At 39.5% G+C, this 24181-nt stretch overlaps 1 protein-coding gene across 5 annotated transcripts in view; it reads right to left on the reverse strand.

The window, feature by feature from the left end:
- The window catches only part of LMNTD1 (lamin tail domain containing 1), a 440677-nt gene that overhangs the window by 206379 nt on the left and 210117 nt on the right, over nucleotides 1-24181 (reverse strand). For all 5 annotated transcript variants that reach the window (XM_067695956.1, XM_067695955.1, XM_067695954.1 and 2 more), the window contains one exon: nucleotides 12834-13129. The gene's annotated coding sequence lies outside the window, so the exon portion shown is untranslated. The remainder of the gene's footprint in view (nucleotides 1-12833; nucleotides 13130-24181) is intronic.

The following is a 24181-nucleotide window of genomic DNA, read 5'->3' on the forward strand; positions in this document are numbered from 1 at the left end:
AATTTCTGTTTTTTTTAATATAGGCATTTACACCTATAATCTCCATCTAAGCACTGTTTTAGCTGCATAAAGTTTTGACATGCTATATCTTCCCTTTCATTCATCCAAAGTATTTCATAATTTCTTCTTGATTTCTTCTTCAAGCTATTATTTGGGAATGTGTTGTTTAATTTCCACGTATTTGAGGATTTCCCAAATTTCTTTCTGTTGTTGATTTCTAATTTCATTCCACTGTGGTCAGAGAATATGTTTTGTGTTCTTTTATTATTTTTATCCTCTAAAATCTACTGAGGTTTGTTTTATGGCCTGGTATATGATATATCCTGGAGAATGTTCCATGTACACTTGAGAAAAATGCATATTCTGCTATTGTTGGGTGAAATGTTCTATTGATGTATGCCAGGTATACTTGGTTTATAATGTTGTTCAAGTCTTCTATTTCCTTGTTGATCTCTTTCCTAGTTGCTCTATCCATTATTGAAAGTGGACTATTGAAATTTCCAACTGTAACTGTTGAATTTCCTATTTCAGTTTTTGCCTCATGTATTTTAGTGCTCTGTTTTTAAGTGCATATATGTTTATAATTGTTGTATCTTCCTGATAGATTGACTTTTATCATTACACACTGTCCCTCTTTATCTCTAGTAACATTTGTTTTTGTTTTGAAGCATATTATGTCTGACACTCTAAATTTCTTGTGATTGATGTTTGAATGATTTTTTTTCAAACTTTTACCTTCAAGCTGTATTATTATTAATTTATTTTTTTGCGGTGTGCGGGCCTCTCACTGTTGTGGCCTCTCCCATTGCGGAGCACAGGCTCCAGACGCGCAGGCTCAGCGGCCATGGCTCACGGGCCCAGCCGCTCCGCGGCATGTGGGATCTTCCCGGACCGGGGCACGAACTCGTGTTCCCTGCATCGGCAGGAGGATTCTCAACCACTGCACCACCAGGGAAGCCCCAAACTGTATTTTTGAATCTAAAGTGTCTCCTATAGATAGAATACAGTTGGATCTAGTTTATTTTTTATCAAATCTGACAACCTCTGTCTTTTGATGGGACTTTTAAATCTATTCCCATTTAATGTAATTATAAATATAGTCGGATTTACATCTGCCACTTAACTTTTTGTTTTCTATATGCATTATGCCTTTTTGTTGTTGTTGTTACTCTTTTCCTCCTTTACTGCTTTCTTTTGTCTTAAGTGAATACTTTCTACAGTATCTTTTTAATTTCTTTAATGATTTTTCTCACCATATTTTTTGAGGTATTTCCTTAGGTGTTGCTCTGGGGCTTACCTTAATTTATTAGAAGTAGTTTCAGATTCATACTAATTTAATCCCGATGAACTATAGAAACATTACTCCTGTATAGTTCTATTCCCTTTCTCCCCTTTTTGTGGTATTATTGTTATACTAATTGTATCTATAAATGTTACAAATCCAAAATTACATTGTTATAATTATTACTTTATGTAATTTTATGCCTTTTAAAGAAGCTGAGAGAGGAAAAGAATAGCAAGTGTATACTTCTAGCTTTTCTTATATTAATCTTCTTATTTATTGTCATCAGCTCTCTTCATTTTTTCCTGTAAATTTGAGTTCACATATGGAGTCATTTCCTTAGCCCAATATATCTTTGCTCCTGCTCACATTCCATTTCTCCATGTTATAGGGCCCCAAATACATTCTATACATATCATTTTATACAGTTACTTTTAGAATCAGTTAAGAGAAGAAAGGAGAAAAATATGCATTATTACTGTTTTTTATAATTGTATAACTACCTTTGTCGGTGCTGTTTTTTTCACATGGATTCCAATTAACATCTGGGGTCACTTGCTTTCAGCCTGAAGAAATTCCTTTAGCATCTCTTCTAAAGCCAATCTTCTAGCAGTAAATTCGCTCAGACTTTATCTGGGAATGTCTTTATGTCTTTATTTCACCTTCATTACAACAAAATAATTTTGCTGGATACAGGATTCTTGACATTTTTTTTTTCACTGAGTACTTCAAACGTATTATCCCACTGCCTTCTAGCCTCCATTTTTTCTAAGTCAGCTGTTAATCCCATTACAATTCGCTGTAAGTGACAAGTTATTTTTCTCTTGCTGCTTTCAAGATTTTGTCCTTGTCTTTGGATTTCAGACATGTGTTTACTTGTATATATTTTTTTGTGTTTATCTTAACTTGGAAATCCTTAAGCTTCCTGGATGTATTAATTAATGTTTTAAAATAAATTTCATTAATTTTCAGCCATTATTTCTTCAAACATTTTCCTTCTCCTTTCTCTATCTCCTCTCCTACTGGTATTCCCATTACAACTATGTTGGTGCACTTAATGCCGTCCCACATTTCTCTGAGGCCCACAGTTACTCTGGGATGACAGTGGTTTTGGCAGGGCTCTCTTTGACTGTCTCTTTCCTTGACCACACTGAATCATCAAGTGCCACTAATTATAGACTGATTGCTTTCTTGTTTTCAGCAGTGCATTGGTACGTAAATTACTACACAGACTAATTCAATCCAAATTTGGTTCCTTTGAAAGGGATAGTTCCCAAAGTCAGCATGTGAGATTTGTTCTGACCCCAGGAAAGCTCTTCGCAGCTGTCTCTTTTCCCATTTCTCTCTGGAAAGCTACCTGGCCTATTTAGCTTTTACTTTTTAGCTTTTACTTCCAAAGAATCTATCAATCTCCTCCCAATGAACTTTCACCAAAAATTCCACTGCTTTTGAGAGTGAACTTAGGCTTGAACTATTGCAAATGAGGTCTACACTGTCGCAGATGGAATCAGTCCATTGGGGAGGGATTTCAAGCTCTCTCTTTTATGGCCTGTTCCTCCTCTTAGGCAAAAATCTCTGAGTCGTGTCATTGATGCTAGGGACGGGGACAATGGCACCCTTTTCTCTGAGTGACATTCCTCTTTAGAAGCTGCACATTCAGTGGTTGGAAAGTTAGCAGCCCCAGGTCTCCTTGGCTTGCCTCTTTCAGCACAGAATTCCCACCCCACAAGCCAAGGAAAGAGCAGTCAGGGCTCTAGTATTCTCAGTGGTGCTGTGGCCACAGTATGGCCTCCATCCCATCAATGACGGTTAGGCAGAAGGAGTCTCCATTTCTCAGCCACACTCACCTGGAACTTAGCTTCAGCAATAGGTAACTCAAGGCAAGATGAGCAGAGCTTATGCATTGCCTCTCCCCACAAGATATCCCTTCCAACTGGGGGCTTGGCAGGGAGAACCCTGTGTTCATGGCTGTACAATTTTGGAGCAGAGTTTTCACCTCACTGAGCTGGAAGGGAGCTCAGGGATCTTGGTTCAAATACTACAACTTCTTGTAGTTTTTACAGAGTTTCAGTAGATCTCTTGAATAAATGTTTCTTTATCTGCTGTATGCTCTCTGGACCACTTCCTGAGACCTTAGATGGTTGATTTAAAAAATAATTTTTACCAGTTTCCATGGGGAGGGGATCTGTGGAGCTTCTCACACTGTCACACCAGAAGTGGAACTCTCTTCCACAGTAAGCTTTCAAAACAGAGGTCAGACCGTGCTATTCCTCTGCTCAGAATCCTCCAAGGACTCCCATCCTCCCTTAGGAGAAAAGCCAAAGCCCCTACAATGGCCTGTAAGACACTGTGACCTGCCTCCCTCTCCCAAACTCTCTGAACTCATTTTGTACTTCTCTCCCCGCTGCTCACATTCTTCTAGATACTCTGGCCTCCTTGCTGTCCTCAAACACATCAGCAAACTTCTGCTACCAGGCTCTGTACTTGCTTCTCCATCTTCCCAGAACCCTTCCCTTAGATATCCACAAGGCTAACCCTCTCACCTCTTTCAAGCAATTACTCAAATATCACCTTCTCAATGAAAGCCACCCTGACCACACTATTTAATATTATAATGCACTCCCGACCCTCCCAGAATCCCCACCCCCTTATATAAAAAATATGTACAATGTATCACCTTTTAATGTGTTAAACAAATTGTTAATAAATTAAGTTTATTCTATTGTTTTTATTGTCAGCCTACTTCAGTAGTGTGTAAGCGTCAGGAAGGCAAGGATTTTTCTCTCTTTCATTCACCAATATCTTCCAATCATCTAAAACATCTAGTGCCTATCACTAGCAAGTACTGAATAAATATTTGTTGAACAGGTATTATTTTATGAAATAGTGGAGTCAGGATTTGATCAGGAGATCATGCTTTTCATCATGACCCTATGCTGAGACGACTTTCAGTTATTAAGTCCTATTTAAATTCATGGGCTGAAACAATATTTTACAAATATTTATCAGCACAATGAATTCTTCAGTGTTCATTTTAAAGGTCCTTGGAGAGCTTCAGGTGACTGACGTTATTGGCAGGCATCTTCGCAGAAATACAAACCATAATATTTAGGAAACAAAAAAGAAGAGAAGTTGAGGGCAAACTTTATATTCAACCAACAGAATGATAATCTAGATAACCATGGAAGATGAGACTTTATTCTGATTTTTAATTGGTATTTGAAGTTGTTCCAAAATAATTTTTTAGTGATAAACTCAGATATCATATTGTTAACAAAGCTTCCAGTCGATAAGGATTCGTTTGGATAGATTTTGTGAATCATAGCCATTTGTTAGCTTAAAATTTCATGGCAGATTTCGTTACAAGAAAGTGTCAGCTGAGATCCAGTATTCTCTTTTGAAAGGTGAGACTCTGGACGTGGGAATGGAAAGGAAGGCTGGCATTTGCTCTATGAAGCTGTGACTTACTCTGAATGTCTACTGAAATAAAATTCATGGGCTGAAATAACATTCTACAAATATTTGTCAGCATAGTAAGTTCTGGCAACAAAATGACGTATAATTTTCCAGGTCACTTTTTTAAAGGTGAATATAAAATCTGCCCTCAGGCGTCACCTTTTTGTTTCTCAAATATTATGATTTGTATTTCTGCAAAGATGCCTGCCAGTGACTTCAGTCACCCGAAATCCTGTAAGCACTTTAAAAATGAGCACGAAAGAACTCATTTTGCTGCAAATGCCAATCTGCTTTCTTCCTCCTTGGTTGCACAGCTTGGGTCTCTGTCTAAAGCTTCTCTGTCCAACTTTCTCTACTTGACTGTCCCTGAAGCCTAGACCTTTGTGAACCTCTGTGTCCTGGAGAATTCTACTTTCTTAGTGATCTGTGCAAATTCTGATAGCTGTTCTTCACATTGCCTAAAGACACCAGCCAGGTACATTAACCTTTACTGTTTGTAGCCTTTCAGCCTAGATCTGTGTTCCTCAACCCTGGCTGCGTGTTAGAATAACCTAGAGACATTTTTTTTTAATGCTGATACCCAGATTCCACCCTTAGGTTCTGACTCAATTGACTGTAATGCGGATTGGTACTGTTATATTTTAAAAGCTTCCTGGCTGATTTTAAGTTCAGCCAGAAATGAAACCCATAAGTCTAAGAAATTTAGCCTTGCTGGGTCCTGAGGGACTAAAATACTGGAAATTACTTTTAACTATCATATTTACACTTTATCTTAGTATAACTTGGTTTAATAATTTTCATTTTGAAGTCATGAATAGAATGCCTGCAGTCTGCCAGACACTGCATTTTGCTAGTGATATGGAGTTGAACATACCTCCCGCCCTCATGTAGCTTTGGGTATGATTATAATATAAAGGACAATATGGACACTGAACAAGAAATCACAAGTGCCAAGAGTGATCACAACAGTCATTTACCCCTTAGGAAAGATGATTCCTCCTCACTTCATCCCTAGAACCTGGGTGTAATGAGAGATGTATTTGATAAGCGTATGTTGGGTATCTGAATGATGTTAAGACACAAAACTATTGAGTGTAACTGATTAAAAAATGTGTTTCAGTTAATAAATTCCCTCTTTCAATGAAAATACATTAGCAAAGATTCTTTCACACCTTAGTGTGAATTGCTTTAATGAGACCTTCAGTTCTTCTCATCAGTCATGTAGTTATATAAGCGTTGACTTGTATAAAAAGGATAGTGGGACATCTGACTTCCTCAGAGGTATTTGCCTTTAAGAATCTTTGGATTATCAGAGATCAATGGGTGTCTGGAAAGTAAAGGAAAAGAAGTAGGAAGTGAGAGGAGAGTCTACTCCAGGCGTACGCCTCTATGTGATCCTTGATCTTGCCAAGCTTAGGGTCTCTGCACTGTTACTTAGAATGCTCTCATCTCCATCCATGTGTGACTGGTCCTACTTGTCATTCAGATCTCAGCTTAAGTATCACTGTTTTAATTAGGATTTGTTTTAATTAGGTATGGTAAGACATGCAGACATAGAAATGATTACTATGAGGAAAGAAGATTTTTATACTTATAGGTCCTAGAAATGGAAGGCATGGCACAAAGAGACACATGGGGAAGCACCGAGGTTGGTCAGGAAACAGAAAAAGGGCGAGAGGAAAGCATGGTCCTGAGGCTTTATTGTGGTTCTCATGGGGAGGAATGGGCAAGGCAGTGTAAGCAGCTGAGTAAATTCAGGATTGGATAGTTTGAGTAACTTTGGCAGGCTTTGGGCTATAGGGGTGGTTCCTAGTTGTCTGGTACCTGGCCCTGGGGTAGTTTGGGGAAGGGAATAGTGTCCTACACTGCAGAAGCCTGATAAAAGGAGGTGATGGAGGTATGGACTCAGGTTTGCATAGCAAAGGCATGCCCCCGGGGGAGTCATCTGCTCTCTCCAGGAATTAGCTCAACCTGGGGGGCGGGGTGGGGGGCAGTCTCTCCAGGATTAGCAAGGCCCCAAGATGTCAACACATCATAAAACACAGAAAATGAGGAGCGTGAATATCCCAACCACCTCCTCAGGGAGGCTTTCCCTGATCTCCCAGGCCGATGTGCTCAGCAGTCACGCTCTATCACATCACTCCACTTTAATCGCCCCAAATACTTCACTGACATTTTCCCATTTCTATAATGGTCTGTTTCCTTTCCTCTCCCATTATAAGAATAAAAACATTGTTCATGTTGTTTACTTCTTTAACTTCAGCATTTGAAACCGGGATAGATGTAAAATATTCAATAAATATTTGTTGAATTAAATGGATGCTCTCCTCTGTTTTCCCACTTCCTCTCATTATAGCTGTCATGAGAGTCAGCACGAAATTTAACCCCGTGACCATGAATTTTTCTCTCTGTCTAAAACCTTCAGAATATTGTTCCTACAGAGCCACAAAGGTCTATGGCGTAAGGGCACCAGGAGAGGAAACGGGACAGAAATGTTCTCAGCTCACACAGACCAACGGATCTGCTGCTGGCAAAGGAAAAGAGGGATGGTAACAGGGGGAAGGAATGGAACAGCCTGTGCAGTATCGCTTGAAAATTTCTGAGTTTAATTTCATCCATTCATTTTTATGCAAAACTCCATGTTGCTTACCTTCCTTGTGCCAGGAAACAAAATATTCTCCAGTTTCCCCAGAAAAGAATGTCATTAAGCACTTGTTCTATACATTCTGTGCTGGGCCTGGAAGAATACTGTTTGGGCCTCACATGTGAAGAAAGAAATGGAGGACCTAAGGTAGGCGCAGAACGTATTCAGAGGCATCTAGACAACTGCACATGTCAAAAGATGGTCAGCAAATGGACTGAATATGAAAAAAGTGAGAGTTTCACTTCCTCCACATAGGATATTCAACATATATATTTAATATTTGTTGAATGAGTGAATTTGAGGGGAGAAGAAACAAAGATCTGACCAGCACAAAATATGTGTGGAGCTAAACGCCTTCTACTTAGTTAATGAATATTAGGATAAATGTTGTAAAAACACAGTGGTTCAGTTTCTCTTGTTTGTTTTCAGTGGTAAAGAAGTGGATGATTAAGAAAGCCTAGAACTTGTTGAAGGCTCCCAGCACGTTCATAGTTAATTTTAGAATCATACAAATGATATAATTCACAGTGTTTTTACATTCAGCAGCTATAGAAATAGGTCTGAATTCCCTGGGGACTGAAGGAAGCGTGGTTGATATGTTTAACTCAGTTTAGATTTTTTTTTTAATGACTGGCTGCATAACAGATGTCCACAGAAATGAGAACTGAACAAGGGTTGTACAAATGTCAATAATACAAAGAAAGTAAAGGGAAGAAAAAAGAGAAGCCCCAGCTTATAACACGGCCAGCCCAGATGAATCGCCTCAAAGGGACTTGCTCTAGTCAAGATATACAGATCTGCTCCTAATAGGCCCCAGGGACGTAGGGGGCAGGCCTCTGATGTATGAGCTGGTGCATCTTTATCTGCATATTAAATACATAAATAACCAGCAGTGCAGGGAAGAGATAGGGGGACAAATAGGAACATGACATTGAAAGGGTGTATTCATCTAGTTTTTTAACTAGTTGGCTCACAACCAGATTCACAGCACATACAGACAAAGCCTCATCTTTCTGTAGCAGGGCCTGAATCCAAAACAAAAGCAATACACAGTCCTCACCTGACTGATACAGTGCATGGAGCTGGAAAACAGCTTGCAGATTACTTGTGTGACTCTCTCCTTCATTCTCAGAGAAGTGAACTAAGGCAGGTCAGGCTGACTCAGGTAACATTAGGAAGCATACATTATTAACTATGTCGTGGTATGTAAAGGATGAACTAGACATGATATTGCTAAAAGACTTTACCTTTTAGAGGGGACGGGAGACAGATGAATAGTGAAATTCTACATAATGTGACAAGTGAAGAGATCCAGGTTTTGTACAGAATGCTGGGGAGCCCAGGTGGTGTGACAGAGAAGTGGGGAGAAGGTTCCTTAGGCTGCAAGTAGTAGAAATTCAATCCAAGACAGCTTAATTTTCCGTGCCCACCCCTGATGGTGGGGAAGGTGTGAGGGGACTTGGTAGTTCACTCTACCGCTTCTATGTCTGCATCTTGCTCCCTTTGGCATTAGTAACCCGGTGCCAGATTGCCTATTTTATGACTAACTCAGAAACCCCATGGAAAACCACTACTACAAATTTCTCAAGGCTCCATGCGGGATCTGCCATTGGGCTATGCAGCACTGTTCCCCCATCTGCATTTCAAGGGCATCCCTGGCTGGGCCCCTGCCTCCAATTGCTCTTGAAACAAGATATTCAGCTCTGGCATTTCTATTAGATAGGCAAGTGAGAGGTTTCCTTCTCTGTTTATAAAAATCAAACAAGGTCAAAGTTTTATGACACCATACATTCACTCAAAGTTCAACAAATATTAATTGAGCCAAGTCTTGTAGGAGCCAATGCTGTCATGGCGGGAGGCGGAGGGGTGGGAGTGGGGGAAGTTTCCCTACACTACACCAACAAGCAGTTCTCGGACACCAGCTGAGTGTCCTACAATTCAACTCAATTCTGACACTTGTCTTCCCGGAGGTAGTGTCAGATTCCACAGGTTAAGGGTTCAATCCTACAAAACTGTCACTCCCCCGAAACAGCTATAGATCAGGGGTCCCAATGACCCCTCTCCTCAAGTTCCATTAATTTGCTAGAGCGGATCACAGAACTCAGAGAAACATCTTACTTCCTAGATTACTGTTTTATTATAAAAGGTTCTAACTCTGGAACAGCCCAGATGGAAGAGATGCATAGGATAAGGTATGTGGGAAGGGGTGCAGAGCTTCCACGCCCTTCCCCCAAATCTACACATGTTCACCAACACAGAAACTCTCAGAACCCTCTCCTTTTGGGGTTCCATGGAGGCTTCATTCCGTGGTCATGATTGATTAGGTCATTGGCCATTCGTGACTGAACTCAACCACCAGCACTTCTTCCCTCCCTCAAGATCAGGGGGTGTGGGACTGAAAGTTCCAACCCTCTAATCACATGATTGGACTCTCTGGCAACCAGCCCCCATCCTTAGGTGCTTTCCAGAAGTCACTCATTACTAACAAAAGACATTTTTTATTGCTCTCAACACTTAGGAAATTCCAATGGTTTTAGGAGCCCTGTGCCAGGACCCAGACAAAGACCAAATACATATCTCTTATTATAAATCACAAGATCACAGACGTTGATACAGTGGCACACAGGACATGGACGTTCTGTCCTCTGGGGATGACTTTGATGGGAGGCAGCCTTGCCTGGTGGTTCAGATTAGACACGAGAACCAGACGGCCTAGGCTTGAATCCTGGCTCCCTTTCTGAAACATTAGGTAAGTGACTTTATTTCTTTTCATCTCAGTTTCTTTATTAAAAATTAAAAAAATAATAAAATGGGAATGATACGGGACACTTCCCTGGTGGTCCAGTGGTTTTGACTCTGTGCTCCCAAGGCAGGGGGCCCAGGTTCAATCCCTGGTCAGGAAACTAGATCCCACATGCCACCACGAAGATCCCGTACGTGGCAATGAAGATCTCATGTGCCACAACTAAGACCCAGAGCAGCCAAATAAATAAATAACTAAATAAAGAGAATGATAATAGCGCCTATCTCATAGGATGACTATAAAGATTTAAAAAATTAGTCCATGTAGAGTACTTAGAAGAGGGTGAGGCTCATAGTGGCATCAACAAAGCCCACTGGGGTCCCGGGGAGGGGGGAATAAGATGGAATCTAGGTGATAAGATCTTACCTCTTCTTTTGTGCTTGCCTGTAGGGGGCCGAGTGCAGAGGTCTTACACCTAATGTGTTGGATTAGAGTTTCCAGTACGGAATTGATGTTCCTGACACCCCAACTTGGAGACACACGGAGAAGCACTGCACATGACCCCTCCATTCAAGATGGCGGCAGCAGTCTGTGTGCAGAGACGCTGCGCCCAGCGCTTGGATCTGGGGCTCCGTGAGCAACTCGCCCACACGGGACCCTCGAGAACTCTGCCCCTCCCTCCTCAGACAAGAACCTTATAAAGCAGCCCTACGGATGGCCTTTGCGGGAGCACGTGCTCTACAGCCCGAGCCCGCACCTCTCCATTCTTTGATCAAAGAATAAAGCTTTCCTTTGCTTCTCAACTGAACTCGGTCTGGTTCTATTGGTGCAAGTGACACCAGGCAAAAGGATCCTTATTGGGGACTGACTCCAGAGGCAAGTCTAGTAACTATTATTTATTATTATTATCGAGGAGTTTGAAAGAAAGTTAGCAATTCAATCAGCAAAATAATTTTAGATAGTGATAAGTATTGTGAAGGAAATAAAACAGGACTTTGACAGAGAAAGCGATTGTGAAAGTTATGTTCGATTGGATCATCAGAGAAGTCCTCTCAAGGAGGTGACGTTTAAGCTGATTCAAGCAGATCGGGGGAACAGCACCTCAGCCAGAAGGAGGTGCATTCCAGCCAGAAGGAGCTGCAAGAGCAAAGACCATATGGCAGGATCGTGCTTGGCATAGTCTACAAAAAGAAGGCAGGCAGTGTGGCCAATCTAGAGAAAGAGTGACAGGTGCTGAAGCCAAAGAGGTAGGCAGAGGCCAGATCATAAAAGTCTGTTGAAGACTAGAAATAGTTTCTTGTTTCTCTCAGTGAACAGATCTTACACAGAACATGGCTCCACAAGGCATGAGTAGGTGCAAACAAATGTGGTTAGAGGCTCCCTTCTGTTTTCCCAAATCCCACGTGGAGAAGAAAAGGGATAATCTCCAGCCAAAAAGGGAAGTCGAAGGGTAAGGCTTCTCGCCACTCCAGGTGGGGTACAAGCAGAGAGGGAGCGAAGGGAGGCCGGTATGGTAGCTGGAGACCGGATCTTTCCTTGTCTGTAGAGGCAGGGTCCACAGTCCACCAGGGGGGTCTACGTGTAACAGCAAACGTGTGGCTTGGAGGGTAGCCTGTTGACTCAGGCTGTGCTGAAGAGATGGCCGAGTCCCTCTATAAAGAAGGCAGGGCTTGGGGCAGAGCTACCCACATACAAGGAACTCCCGGATTCTTTTAAAATTCAGCAAAAAGCTAATCAAACTAAATTCAAACTTCAGTATTATAATCAAATTTCTTCAAGCTTTGTGATTAAGGCTTATGGAGCTTAATTAATTTAGGGGGTGACCTCCTCCCCAGAAGATTTATTACCAAGTAATATCTGGGTGAAGATGCTTCAGGTGCCATAAGTAGGGTAATCATATAATTTATCATCTAAGTCAGTACATTTCTGAGAGTGAAAGGAGGCGCTATTAACAATAACCCTAGAACAACAGTATAAGCTAAGATTGTCTTGAACAAACGAGGACCTACTAAGGAATTACGTGCCCCTTTCTGAGACAGAGACCAAGGGAAAAACTTGACATTTATTTAAATGAGGTAGGAACAGCCAGCTGCAGGCAGAGCCAGGGATGGATTTTTCTGATTTGGGAGCTCTGGTTCCAGACTCTGCCTCTTAACCCCATGGCTTTCTGCCTGTCTGCTTTACTCCATGATCCCTAATTTTAATTATTTGCCTCCTTAGTTGCATGCTGTTGGAACCAAGGGTCTCAGGTGATAAAGTGAGTTGGCTCACCTTAAAATACTCACTGAGATGGGAACACACACCCCTCTTCCCCAAAGATGCTCAGGAAAAGAGCCACTGAAATCAGAGGGTCCTGCACTCATCCTAAACGGGACTGCAATTCCATGGAATAAAGGAATATTAATCCTGTGTCTGCTGCATTCTGTCAACTAGGAGGAGGCATGTTATCTTCCTCAGCCTTGTTTTACTCATCTGAAGTAACAGGAAACACCATGCATTAATTATCTGGGAGGCAGACCTGTAGTTTAAAAGGTTTAAAAGGCTGTTCTGGGGTCAGATTCCTGGGTTCAGATTTTCTTGCTTACCACGTGTTAGGTGACTTCGGTGTATTACTTAACCCCTTTATGTTTCAGTTTACCCATCAGTAAGGCGGGGACAGTAGTAACACTACGCCAGAGACTGGCCAGTTTTTCACCAAACCCAATTACCTTGTCTTCTGGCCGCACACGTAGACTGTATTTCCCAGCCTCTCTTGCCAGTTGAGTGTGGCCAGATGTGCTGGCTGTTAGGATAAGAGCAGAAGTGACGGATGCCACCTTCAGGTCTGGCCAGTACAAATCTTCCAAGTGACGCTCCACATTCTTTTTTTCTGGATCAAATCAGAGGATCTAACAGAGGACTCCAGGGCCGCAGGGGATGACAGAACCACAGACTGGAAGGTGTCTGAGTCTCTGAATGACCTTGTGGAAGTCCTACTGCCAGGTAGGACCAACCACTTTGGACTCTGTGTAAAACAGAAATAAACCAGTGTTTATTTTATTGTGTTAAACTAGTGAGAGTTGGGGTGGAGGGTGTTTATTAAAGCATCCTGAATTATCCAACCAGTATAAACTCTGACCTCACAGGGTTACTTCAAGCACTAAAGTATCCATAAAGTATTGGTGTAAATGTGCTCTCAGAACATAGAAGGAAAAGTATTTCCATGAATCCCTTTTTCCAAACTCTTTGTTACAGCCAGAGGGTAAGGTAGACCTCATAGGAAATCATTGTTCTCCATGTAAAGCATCTCATTGTGATTGACAACACAGCCTATCGGTACACAAAAATGGGTGAAAGCAGATTATATAAAATGAGGAGAGCAGCAGGGAGGACGCAAACGTGACCTGGGGTCAAAAGTCTGTGCTCCAAGGCTCCTCTCATCCTTCCCAGAGTCCCCAGGACCTTGTCTGCAGTCAAGGCTACAGGATCTCCCAGTGTGACTGCACAGCCTTGCTGAAGATTTAAACCTTTGGGATTATTACAACCCATTGACTTTCTTTGGGGTAGATTCAGGCTCGTTGGTGGTACCCTGTGACTCCTATAACAAGTGGGCTGAGAGAGGACTTTAAAAGTTAGGAAACTGATGATATTATATAGAATCAGAGATGTATGCTTAGAAATGGAAATTATTCTTGAGAGATGTTTAGATTTTTCCTTTGAAAATCTTTTATTACTGCTATAAAGTCCAAGTCCCAGAAAAACTTCAGAGATACAAGTCAGCAAGTAATCAATTAGGATTCTACCCAATAGGAAGATTTTGAACAAAAGAAAGACTAGCGACTTGATAGCTGACTTGTATATTTAGTTGTTTCTACACACCCTGCCAAGTTTTCTCTAGACTAATATTGGCAAATAAATCTCTTATATCTTGATTTTACTTTTTTCCAGTTCACCTTCAAGCTCTTGAGATGCTGTGCTCCAACATCATCACTCACCATCTTGTATCTCTAACGATATCACAAATCTTTTTTATGATATAGCATTGTCAGCAGATATACTGCTTGAGGACACAGAGAATACTTCATAGCCTTGTAGATAAATAAGCCTATCGGTTCACAGATATTCATACACCCACAGAAACCTCTCATCATTGGAAAATTTCCAGTGTACCAAAATGTGTCTGAAGTAGGAAACGCCCAGAGAAAAAGCCCATTATAAAAGCTCATAACTGTCCTACAGATATAATCCCAAGGAAGCCATGGTCACTTTGCTCAGTCCCAGAAGGCTGTTACATTCAAAAATATATAATTCAGATAGGACGTCCGATGTTTATGTACACATTTCAACATCTTTAAAGAGGATACAAGTACATAAACAACAAAACTCATTAAAATCCTCTCTTTCCCTATTTTATAATGCCTCAAGTCTCTGGAAACCTTCCACTTTCCTTCCTCAGAAGAACTGATTATGTTTCTACATCATTCCTTCCAAAAGTTCATCATTTCTTCCCAGAGTCCCCTACCAAAGGATATATACCTTGTCTACAGACCCCTGGACACGAGGGCTCTTCTGTGCTTTTCTTTTCTGTCAAAAACCCATCCGCTTTGCTTTTGGCCTATCTTATCTTCATTCCATCATAAAAGCCCCAAGAATTGCCTGGAATTGGTGGAGCCTTCCTTCATGTGCATGAAAGATAGGGAACTGAGCAGGCCAAGCCAGAACCTTCCTCATATGTTAATTACATTTGTCCCATCACACCTATTAAGTATAAGGCAGTCAAATGATGCCCTAAATGTGTACATGTTGCCGGTACAGGCTCATTTCCAAAGAGCATTCTAATCCAAAAGCAATGCTTTGTAGAAAATGGAGACAACCATTTGCCTCTGGTAAGTGATTCAAGAAAGTCCGACATGATAGCACCATCTCTCAAAAGGCTTCACCCAGCTGAGCTTTACATGACATAAAAAGTCCCCGTCTGTCGCCTAGGAAAAGAAGAATAGCTTATTCTCCTACTGGGATTAAATTAAAAGATGCAGCCGTTCCATCATATTTAGCAGCACTGCTATATAACACACAAAAGCTTCTGCGGCACTGATTGAAAGGAGAAAATATCATCTGGCTGGTAGAAAGGATCTGTAACTAAAACAAAAGTATTCTCACCCTTGACTAAACATTTACTGTCAACAATCTGTCTTCTGTATGTGCCCGGGAAAACAACACTCCCAAACACACAAATGTTCTATTCATAATAAATCTGCTTTAAGGAATGATTACCTAGGAATAATTTTTTTTTTTTTTTACCTTTTAAGCTAAATTCTTTATAAATGAACATCGGGATAAATGTACCTCCCCCAGTAGAGGAGGTCCACAGGCCACTTACGTGGCTGATTTTCAAAGGAGAAAAAAAGAAAGGAAGAGGGATGATTTTCTTAGCCCTTATCATGCGCATTATGTTGTGCACTATTTCTACAAATAGGTTTCATTGATCCAAAATTAACTGTCTAGGATTTTTACCCTAGGCTTCAACTAAACGAAGGGCATAGGCCTGATTTTCCTCGTGCATGTGTAAGAGCCTTGCTGTGGACAAGGAAACTCTTTTCAAAAATTGGATCAAGTTCATCCAATATAGCTGTTGTTTACAACAACACAGCTTCTCTTTGGATTTTAAGTCTTATTTATGTAAGATCCAAATGTTGGGTAACCTCGGATAAAAGACTTGTCTTCCTTGTAACAATATAAATAAAATGTTTCTTTGAACAATAGATAAACAGTTTTTTGCTTTACTTCTTAAGCTGTTAGTACCTGCAAAAAGGAGAAATTCCGATCTAAAGTACGTTATTGTTACTTACACAATGTTATATGTCAACTGTATCTCAACAAAGGTGGAAAAAAATGTTAACGTTTTTGCTATTTAGAAAATCGTGATTATAATTTATAATTATCTCAGTTTAAATCTTTCTTATACATTGTCAAAGTGTTTTCTTTGCAAAATAAATCAGGAAAGAAACAGAAAAAACTGTGAAAAACCAATTTCATGAATATTGTTCTAATTTTCTTATTTTCCAATAGCTTGAGACAGTATTCCAAATCTCATTAATTTCTCTTAATGTTAACTATTTCTATATAAAATGGGGAAGTTGTTTGTTACAGGTAAAAGAGAAAAATCTAATTATATATTGTACTTAATAACTTCTTAATTTTGAGGTTTGCTATTCTGTAACCCTATTTTTCATGTACCATTTAAAATTCCTCTGGAAGAATCAACATTGTGAAAATGACTCTACTACCCAAAGCAATCTACAGATTCAATGCAATCCCTATCAAACTACCACTGGCATTTTTCACAGAACTAGAACAAAAAAATTCACAATTTGTATGGAAACACAAAAGACCCCAAACAGCCAAAGCAATCTTGAGAAGGAAAAACGGAGCTGGAGGAATCAGGCTCCCTGACTTCAAACTATATTACAAAGCTACAGTAATCAAGACAGTATGGTACTGGCACAAAAACAGAAAGATAGATCAATGGAACAGAATAGAAAGCCCAGAGATAAACTCACGCACATATGGTCACCTTATCTCTTTTTTTTTTTTTGTGGTACGCGGGTCTCTCACTGTTGTGGCCTCTCCCGTTGCAGAGCACAGGCTCTGGACGCGCAGGCTCAGTGGCCATGGCTCACGGGCCCAGCCGCTCTGCGGCATGTGGGATTTTCCCGGACTGGGGCACGAACCCGTGTCCCCTGCATCGGCAGGTGGACTCTCAACCACTGCACCACCAGGGAAGCCCAGTCATGTTATCTTTGATAGAGGAGGCAGGAATGTACAGTGGAGAAAGGACAGCCTCTTCAGTAAGTGGTGCTGGGAAAACTGGACAGGTACATGTAAAAGTATGAGATTAGATCACTCCCTAACACCATACACAAAAATAAGCTCAAAATGGATTAAAGACCTAAATGTAAGGCCAGAAACTATCAAACTCTTCGAGGAAACAGAAGGCAGAACACTCTATGACATAAATCACAGCAAGATCCTTTTTGACCCACTTCCTACAGAAATAGAAATAAAAACAAAAATAAACAAATGGGACCTAATGAAACATCAAAGCTTTTGCACAGCAAAGGAAACCATAAACAAGACCAAAAGACAGCCCTCAGTATGGGAGAAAATATTTGCAAATCAAGCAACTGACAAAGGATTAATCTCCAAAATTTATAAGCAGCTCATGCAGCTCAATAACAAAAAAACAAACAACCCAATCCAAAAATGAGCAGAAGACCTAAACAGACATTTCTCCAAAGAAGATATACAGACTGCCAACAAACACATGAAAGAATGCTCAACATCATTAATCATTAGAGAAATGCAAATCAAAACTACAATGAGATATCATCTCACACCAGTCAGAATGGCCATCATCAAAAAATCTAGAAACAATAAATGCTGGAGAGGGTGTGGAGAAAAGGGAACACTCTTGCACTGCTGGTAGGAATGTGAATTGGTACAGCCACTATGGAGAACAGTATGGAGGTTCCTTAAAGAACTACAAATAGAACTACCATATGACCCAGCAATCCCACTACTGGACATATACCCTGAGAAAACCATAATTCAAAAAGAGTCATGTATCAAAATGTTCATTGCAGCTCTATTTACAATAGCCCAGAGATGGAAACAACCTAAGTGTCCATCATCCGATGAATGGATAAAGAAGATGTGGCACATATATACAATGGAATATTACTCAGCCATAAAAAGAAATGAAATTGAGCTATTTGTAATGAGGTGGATAGACCTAGAGTCTGTCATACAGAGTGAAGTAAGTCACAAAGAGAAAGACAAATACAGTATGCTAACACACATATATGGAATTTAAGAAAAAAAATGTCATGAAGGAGCTAGGGGTGAGACAGGAATAAAGACACAGTCCTACTGGAGAATGGACTTGAGGATATGGGGAGTGGGAAGGGTAAGCTGTGACAAAGCGAGAGAGGCATGGACATATATACACTACCAAACGTAAGGTAGATAGCTAGTGGGAAGCAGCCGCATAGCACAGGGAGATCAGCTTGGTGCTTTGTGACCGCCTGGAGGGGTGGGATAGGGAGGGTGGGAGGGAAGGAGACGCAAGAGGGAAGAGATATGGGAACATATGTATATGTATAACTGATTCACTTTGTTATGAAGCAGAAACTAACACACCATTGTAAAGCAATTATACTCCAATGAAGATGTAAAAACAATAATAATAAAGAATTAAAATAAAATTCCTAATATTTTTTGTGAGCCTTTTAAATCACATTATCTGATTTATTTTTGCTTCTTAGAAAGGAGGGCTTTTACCCATTTACTTTGTTACTTATTGCCCCAGCATGTCAAAATCACACCCATTGATACTTAATAAAATTGTCTGAAGATAAATTTCAAACCATATATGCTGCTCACATTGTAATGAGATGAACAGAGGAATAAATCTGGGTTATCCCTCCAAGTCCTACATTTGGATGGTGCAAGGCTTCCATTAGAATAGTGGATACAGTCTGGAGCCTCACATGCAAAGAAGACAGAGCTCTGGAAACAATCCTGAAGGAAAATGACAAACATGTTCAATTACTGGAAAATGGACCAGATGGGGAAAGCAACTGCTCTTGCATAGTGTAGAAAAGAGTTTGTTCACACATGGTTTCCAAGCACATGAAGGGTAGTTATCAAGAGGAAGATAGTTATTCATCCTCCTCTCCTCTCCCCTCTTTCTCGAAAAGACTCAAGAAAATATTTACTGAAAATAATTGTATATAAATTTTTTAAAAAATGTTTTGACCAGAGGCTGAGTCAGGTCAAATTTATCACTGGCATTTTTTTAATAAATTAAAAAAATTTTTTTCACTCTTCTCAAAAATTTTTTATTTTATATTGCAGCATAGTTGATTGCAGAATAGTTGATTAATGTTGTGTTAAGTTTCAGGTGTACAGCAAAGGAATTCAGTTATCCATATACAACTATCTATTCTTTTTCAAATTCTTTTCCCATTTAGGTTATTAGAGAATATTGAGGACAGTTCCCTGTGCTATACAATAGGTCCTTGTGGGTTATCTATTTAAATATAGCAGTGTGTACATGTCAATCCCAAACTACCAATCTATCCCTCCCCCCTCTTCCCCCTGGTAACCACAAATTCCTTCTCTAAGTCTGGGTTTCTGTTTTGTAAATAAGTTCATTTGTATCATTTTTTTTTAGATTCTGCATATGAGCAATATCATATGATATGTGTCTTTCTCTGACTTACTTCACTTAGTATGATAATCTCCAGGTCCATCCACGTTGCTGCAAATGGCATTATTTCATGTTTTTAATGGCTTAAAATTCCATTGTGTACATGTACCACATCTTCTTTATCCATTCATCTGTCGATGGACATTTATTTAGGTTGCTTCCATATCTTGGCTATTGTAAACAGTGCTGCAATGAATATTGGGGTGCATGTATCCATTCGAACCATGGTTTTCTCTGGATAAATGCCCAGGAGTGGGACTGCTAGATCATATGGTAGCTCTGTTTTTAGTTTTTTAAGGAACCTCCATACTGTTCTCCATAGTGGCTGTACCAATTTACCTTCCTACCAACAGTGTAGGAGGGTTCCCTTTTCTCCACACCCTCTCCAGCATTTGTTGTTTGTAGACTTTTTGATCATGGCCATTCTGACTGTTGTGAGGTAGTGCCTGTAGTTTAGACTTAGTTACAGGATACAAAATTAATACACAGAAATCTGTTGCATTTCTATACAGTAACAATAAAAGATCCGAAAGAGAAATTAAGAAACAATCCCATTTACCATCATATAAAAAAGAATAAAATACCTAAGCATAAACTTACCTGAGGAGGCAAAAGACCTGTACACCAAAAACTATAAGATGCTGATGAAAGAAAGCGAAGATGACACAAACAGATGGAAAGATATACCATGTTCTTAGACTGGAAGAATCAATATGTCAAAATGACTATACTATGCAAGGCAATTTACAGATTCAATGCAATCCCTATCAAATTACCAATGGCATTTTTTACAGAACTAGAACAAAAAAATCCTTAAAATTTGTATGGAGACGCAAAAGACCCCGAATAGCCAAAGCAATCTTGAGAAAGATAAAAGGAGCTGGAGCAATCAGGCTCCCTGACTTCAGGCTATACTACAAAACTACAGTCATCCGCAAGAGGGAAGAGATATGGGAACATATGTATATGTATAACTGATTCACTTTGTCATAAAGCAGAAACGAACACACCATTGTAAAGCAATTATACTCCAATAAAGATGTAAAAAAAAAAAAACTATAGTCATCAAAACATTATGGTACTGGCATAAAAACAGAAATATAGATCAATGGAACAAGATAGAAAGCCCAGAAATAAACCTACGCACTTATGATCAATTAATCTACGACAAAGGAGGCAAGACTATATAATGGAGAAAAGACAGTCTCTTCTATAAATGGTGCTAGGAAAACTGGACAGCTACATGTAAAACAATGAAATTAGAACATTCTTTAATACCATACACAAAAATAAACTAAAAATGGATTAAAGCCCTAAATGTAAGATTGGATACTATAAAATCCTTAGAAGAAAACCTAGACAGAACACCCTTTGACATAAATCGCACCAAAATCTTTTTCGATCCATCTCCTAGAGTAATGGAAATAAAAAGAAAAATAAACAAATGGGACCTAATTTGTTTGCTTTTGCACAGCAAAGGAAACCATAAACAAAACAAAAAGACAACCCACAGAATGGGAAAAAATATTTGTAAATGATGCAACGACAAGAGATTAATCTCCAAAATATACAGAGAGCTCATGCAGCTCAATATCAAAAAAACAAAAAACCCAGTCAAAAAATGGGCAGAAGACCTAAATAGACATTTCTCCAAAGAAGTCATACAGATGGCCAAGAGGCACATGAAAAGATGTTCGACACCACTAATTATTAGAGAAATGTATGTCATTGGCTTTTTGTACTTCTTTACCAATTCAGCAACCCCAATCTTCTCATTCTGTAAGGCGCCAAAGACTCTTGCTATTTTTTTTTGCCTTCCCTATCAAATCTATCTCAATAAAAGATCTGATAAAGTAATTCGTATTATGGTAAGTAACTTAGATTAGTAACACTTAAACATATTACTCTTCAATTCAAGGCAAGGAACATTTTCAGAGCTCTCACTGAGAATCAGGCTTGTTTTGAACATACTATCCAAAAGCTTCCAGAGCTTGTTTTTTTTAGCCATTTTTAAAATTGAAATATAGCTAACGTACAATGTTGTGTTAGTTTCAGGTATACAGCAAAGTGATTCATATATCTTCTTTTTCATATTTTTTTTCCATTATAGGCTATTACAAGATATTGAATATAGTTCCCTGTGCTATACAGTAGGTCCTTGTTATTTACCTGTTTTCTATATAGTAGTGTGTATAAGTTAAGTTCATATGTATATGCGTATATATGTATATGCCTGAGGAGCTCTGAGCCCAGGACCCAGCATCGTGAAGTTCTCTGTGGAGTTAGGTGGACCACTGCTTCTACTTGTTTCCTTGATTTGGATGTGTTCTGGGCAAGAGCCAGTGTTGGTGGAATGTAGCTGTTTTAATTTTGGGGCTATGGCTAAAAGAACACTGTTTTATAAAGATGAATTGGTAGGTCCTGTGAATAATTTCTGGGACCTGGATGTCTGGCAATTCAAGTGCAACCAGATGAACTTGAATTTGATTATCCTGTCAATTTGGAATTGAAATACAGGTTTTCTATGATGGAGCTGTCATTCATTCCTGGCTTACCTATAAACCAAGTAATTTCTGCTGAACCCCATTTGGAGTGTACAGTTTCCGGCTCCTGTGTCTCATCTGATGGATCCTCTAATAACACTGAAAGGATTAATAGCTTAATCAAATCCCCACCTGCTCAACACTGGTTCTTGATACAATACAGATACCAGGCTATGCCCACTTCAGAGAACTCTGGTCAATGTCTTTCTATGGACCACACAATTACTCCCTTCCAAGGAATTTGACTCTTCCTTTCCTCTATGAACTTTAGAAGCTTGTGCTCTTGGACATCCAGCAGCAACACAGAAGTAACCCAATTTAACGATGTCATGTGGCATTTCATTTTTATATATTTACATATATTTCATTCATTTTAATCTATTGTCATCCCCTTAAGAAGAGGCCATTTGTGTTTTTAACTTTCAACATGGCCAAAAACCATTAAATAAAAGTTGACATATTTTATTGTTCAAAAAAATGAGCTTGGTTTTTAGAGGCAAACTTGCCTACGTTTGAAAAAGAGAGAGAAAGCCTTGAGCCAAAGGAGCATAACCTTTGTTGCTATGTAGCATATATATAGTGGTCATGAAACTACTGAATGCTATGCATGTGTCCCCATCTATAAAAGCAGTATTCTTAACCTCACAGATTAAATGGTTAAATGAAATGATGTATGTAAAATGTTGATTTTGTTGTTATTGTTTTTATCTTTACACCACCTTCTAGGTTCAGAAACACTCAGAAGAATATACGTGACCTCTCTGTCCAAAAAGTCAACACGGGAAAAGGAAAAGAGAATGATGCAAGCATAGGTAAGTTTTCCTAACAGGCAAAGTAGAGTTATAAAAGTACATATAACAGTAACATTAATAGTAAATACCATTTTAAGCACTTGCTAGGCACCAAGCACTATGCTAATTGCTTAAGATTATTTTCTTGAATCTGCACAAATCCTAGGAAATAAACATTATTACCATTCCCTTTTTATAAGTCAGAGTGACTGAGGCTCAGTCCCCAAGGTGACACAGCTAGTAACTGATGGGGCTGGGATTAAACTCAAACTATCTGGCTGCTTAGTCTATACTTAAGTGTATAGTTTCCTTTCCCTGGATCTAATGCTCAGTAAACATAGATCACCCTCTGTTGCTACTCATCTCTGATGTGATTTAATTAATTGGATTAAGATATATGTATTTTCTGAGCACTGGACTTTGAATACTATGTACAAGTTTAGTTAAAATAAGTTGTCTTGATTTTATTTATGTTGTCTCTTTGAGTGTATACCTACTTTATTATTTTTTAAACAAATTGAAACTTACAGAAAAATTTCAAAAGCTGTATAAAAACTTTTATTTTCCTGAACTAATTTAACAGTTTGCTGCTGATATGATATGATAATCCCCAAATACTTTATTGGGAATTTCCTCAGGTAAGGTTATTCTCCCATACATAATCACAATAAACCATCAAACTAAGGAAATTACATTGATGCACTACAAAAAACAAATCTCCAGACCCCAATGGAGTTTTGCAAATTGTCCCAATAATTTTTTTTTTGCGGTACGTGGGCCTCTCACTATTGTGGCCTCTCCCATTGCGGAGCACAGGCTCCAGACGCGCAGGCTCAGTGGCCATGGCTCATGGGCCCAGCCGCTCCGCGGCACGTGGGATCCTCCCGGACTGGGCACGAATCCGTGTCCCCTGCATCAGCAGGCGGACTCTCAACCACTGCGCCACCAGGGAAGCCCCACCAATAATTTTTTTTAAAGAAGAAGGATCCAGTCCAGAATCACATGCTGCATTTAGTTGCCATGTCATCTAGAGAGTTCCTCAGTCTTTCCTGGATTTTCATATTCTTGACACTTTTGAAGATTCTAGGTGGTCCATTATTTTGTAGAATACTCCTCAGTTTGGGTTTGTTCAATGTTTCCTTCTGATTAGATTTAGATTCTTTGGCAGGAACATCATGGAAGTGATGCTGTGTTCTTCACATTGCATCCTATCCATGTCTACTTGTCCCATCACCGGTGATGTGAAATCACTTGATTGAGGTGTCTGCCAGAATTCTCTTCCGTGAAGCTACTCTTTTTCCCTTTGAAATTAATAAGCATTTTGTGAAAAAGTACTTTGAAACTATATAACTATCACATTCTTTATCAAACTATCAACTTTTTCATTTATTTATATCAGTATGGACTCATGGATATAAATAACTAATGGATTCATTAGTTTTAATCCATTACTATAAATATTTATTCTGATG

The sequence above is a fragment of the Pseudorca crassidens genome, chromosome 11, assembly GCF_039906515.1.
Source record: "Pseudorca crassidens isolate mPseCra1 chromosome 11, mPseCra1.hap1, whole genome shotgun sequence".
NCBI classification, from domain to species: Eukaryota; Metazoa; Chordata; class Mammalia; order Artiodactyla; family Delphinidae; genus Pseudorca; species Pseudorca crassidens.